We start from the raw sequence: 3473 nt of genomic DNA on the forward strand, positions 1-3473 counted from the left end.
CGTGGCATGGCATGCGGGCCGAGGCCGTGGCATGGCATGCGGGCCGAGGCCGTGGCATGGCATGTTGGACGACGCCGTAGCAAGGCATGCGGGCCGTGGCCGTGGCATGGCATGCGGGCCGAGGCCGTGGCATGGCATGTTGGGCGACGCCGTAGCAAGGCATGCGGGCCGAGGCCGTGGCTCGACCTGTTGGCCAAGGCTAAGGCATGGCACGACGGGCAACGCGGTGGCATGGCATGCTGGGCAACGCGGTGGCAAGGCATGCGGGCCGAGTCCGTGGCATGGCATGTTGGGCAACGCCGTAGCAAGGCATGCGGGCCGAGGCCGTGGCATGGCATGCGAGCCGTGGCCGTGGCATGGCATGTTGGGCGACGCCGTGGCATGGCATGCGGGCCGGGGCCGTGGCATGGCATGTTTGGCAACGCCGTGGCATGACATGCGGGCCGTGGCATGGCATGGCATGCGGGCCGAGGCCGTGGCGTGGCATGTTGGGCAACGCCGTGGCAAGGCATGCGGGCCGAGGCCGTGGCATGGCATGCGGGCCGAGGCCGTGGCATGTCATGCGGGCCGAGGCCGTGGCAGGTCATGCGGGCCGAAGCCGTGGCATGGCATGCGGGGCGAGGCCGTGGCATGGCATGCGGGGCGAGGCCGTGGCATGGCATGTTGGGCGACGCCGTAGCAAGGCATGCGGGCCGAGGCCGTGGCTCGACATGTTGGCCAAGGCTAAGGCATGGCACGCCGGGCAACGCGGTGGCATGGCATGCTGGGCAACGCGGTGGCAAGGCATGCGGGCCGAGGCCGTGGCATGGCATGTTGGGCAACGCCGTAGCAATGCATGCGGGCCGAGGCCGTGGCATGGCATGCGGGCCGTGGCCGTGGCATGGCATGTTGGGCGACGCCGTGGCATGGCATGCGGGCCGAGGCCGTGGCATGGCATGTTTGGCAACGCCGTGGCAAGACATGCGGGCCGTGGCATGGCATGGCATGCGGGCCGAGGCCGTGGCATGGCATGTTGGGCAACGCCGTGGCAAGGCATGCGGGCCGCTGCCGTGGCATGGCATGCGGGCCGAGGCCGTGGCATGGCATGTTGGGCGACGCCGTAGCAAGGCATGCGGGCCGAGGCCGTGCCTCGACATGTTGGCCAAGGCTAAGGCATGGCACGCCGGGCGACGCGGTGGCATGGCATGCTGGGCAACGCGGTGGCAAGGCATGCGGGCCGAGGCCGTGGCATGGCATGTTGGGCAACGCCGTAGCAAGGCATGCGGGCCGAGGCCGTGGCTCGACATGTTGGCCAAGGCTAAGGCATGGCAAGCCGGGCAACGCGGTGGCAATGCATGCTGGGCAACGCGGTGGCAAGGCATGCGGGCCGAGGCCGTGGCATGGCATGTTGGGCGACGCCGTGGCATGGCATGCGGGCCGAGGCCGTGGCATGGCATGTTTGGCAACGCCGTGGCAAGACATGCGGGCCGTGGCATGTCATGGCATGCGGGCCGAGGCCGTGGCCGTAGCAAGGCATGCGGGCCGAGGCCGTGGCATGGCATGCGGGCCGAGGCCGTGGCATGTCATGCGGGCCGAGGCCGTGGCATGGCATGCGGGCCGAAGCCGGGGCATGGCATGCGGGCCGAGGCCGTGGCATGGCATGTTGGGCGACGCCGTAGCAAGGCATGCGGGCCGAGGCCGTGGCATGGCATGTTGGGCGACGCCGTAGCAAGGCATGCGGGCCGAGGCCGTGGCTCGACATGTTGGCCAAGGCCGTGGCTCGACATGTTGGCCAAGGCTAAGGCATGGCACCACGGGCAACGCGGTGGCATGGCATGCTGGGCAACGCCCTGGCAAGGCATGCGGGCCGAGGCCGTGGCATGGCATGTTGGGCAACGCCGTAGCAAGGCATGCGGGCCGAGGCCGTGGCATGGCATGCGGGCCGTGGCCGTGGCATGGCATGTTGGGCGACGCCGTGGCATGGCATGCGGGCCGAGGCCGTGGCATGGCATGTTTCGCAACGCCGTGGCAAGACATGCGGGCCGTGGCATGGCATGGCATGCGGGCCGAGGCCGTGGCGTGGCATGTTGGGCAACGCCGTGGCAAGGCATGCGGGCCGAGGCCGTGGCATGGCATGCGGGCCGAGGCCGTGGCATGTCATGCGGGCCGAGGCCGTGGCATGGCATGCGGGCCGAGGCCGTGGCATGGCATGCGGGCCGAGGCCGTGGCATGGCATGTTGGGCGACGCCGTCGCAAGGCATGCGGGCCGAGGCCGTGGCATGGCATGTTGGGCGACGCCGTGGCATGGCATGCGGGCCGAGGCCGTGGCATGTCATGCGGGCCGAGGCCGTGGCATGGCATGCGGGCCGAAGCCGGGGCATGGCATGCGGGCCGAGGCCGTGGCATGGCATGTTGGGCGACGCCGTAGCAAGGCATGCGGGCCGAGGCCGTGGCATGGCATGTTGGGCGACGCCGTAGCAAGGCATGCGGGCCGAGGCCGTGGCTCGACATGTTGGCCAAGGCCGTGGCTCGACATGTTGGCCAAGGCTAAGGCATGGCACCACGGGCAACGCGGTGGCATGGCATGCTGGGCAACGCCCTGGCAAGGCATGCGGGCCGAGGCCGTGGCATGGCATGTTGGGCAACGCCGTAGCAAGGCATGCGGGCCGAGGCCGTGGCATGGCATGCGGGCCGTGGCCGTGGCATGGCATGTTGGGCGACGCCGTGGCATGGCATGCGGGCCGAGGCCGTGGCATGGCATGTTTCGCAACGCCGTGGCAAGACATGCGGGCCGTGGCATGGCATGGCATGCGGGCCGAGGCCGTGGCGTGGCATGTTGGGCAACGCCGTGGCAAGGCATGCGGGCCGAGGCCGTGGCATGGCATGCGGGCCGAGGCCGTGGCATGTCATGCGGGCCGAGGCCGTGGCATGGCATGCGGGCCGAGGCCGTGGCATGGCATGCGGGCCGAGGCCGTGGCATGGCATGCGGGCCGAGGCCGTGGCATGGCATGTTGGGCGACGCCGTCGCAAGGCATGCGGGCCGAGGCCGTGGCATGGCATGTTGGGCGACGCCGTGGCATGGCATGCGGGCCGAGGCCGTGGCAAGGCATGTTTGGCAACGCCTTGGCAAGACATGCGGGCCGTGGCATGGCATGGCAAGCGGGCCGAGGCCGTGGCATGGCATGTTGGGCAACGCCGTGGCAAGGCATGCGGGCCGAGGCCGTGGCATGGCATGTTGGGCAACGCCGTAGCAAGGCATGCGGGCCGAGGCCGTGGCATGGCATGCGGGCCGTGGCCGTGGCATGGCATGTTGGGCGACGCCGTGGCATGGCATGCGGGCCGAGGCCGTGGCATGGCATGTTTGGCAACGCCGTGGCAACACATGCGGGCCGTGGCATGTCATGGCATGCGGGCCGAGGACGTGGCATGGCATGTTGGGCAACGCCGTGGCAGGGCATGCGGGCCGAGGCCGTGGCATGGCATGCGGGCCGAGG

The sequence above is a fragment of the Camellia sinensis genome, chromosome 12, assembly GCF_055761805.1.
Source record: "Camellia sinensis isolate YWXY chromosome 12, ASM5576180v1, whole genome shotgun sequence".
NCBI classification, from domain to species: domain Eukaryota; kingdom Viridiplantae; phylum Streptophyta; class Magnoliopsida; order Ericales; family Theaceae; genus Camellia; species Camellia sinensis.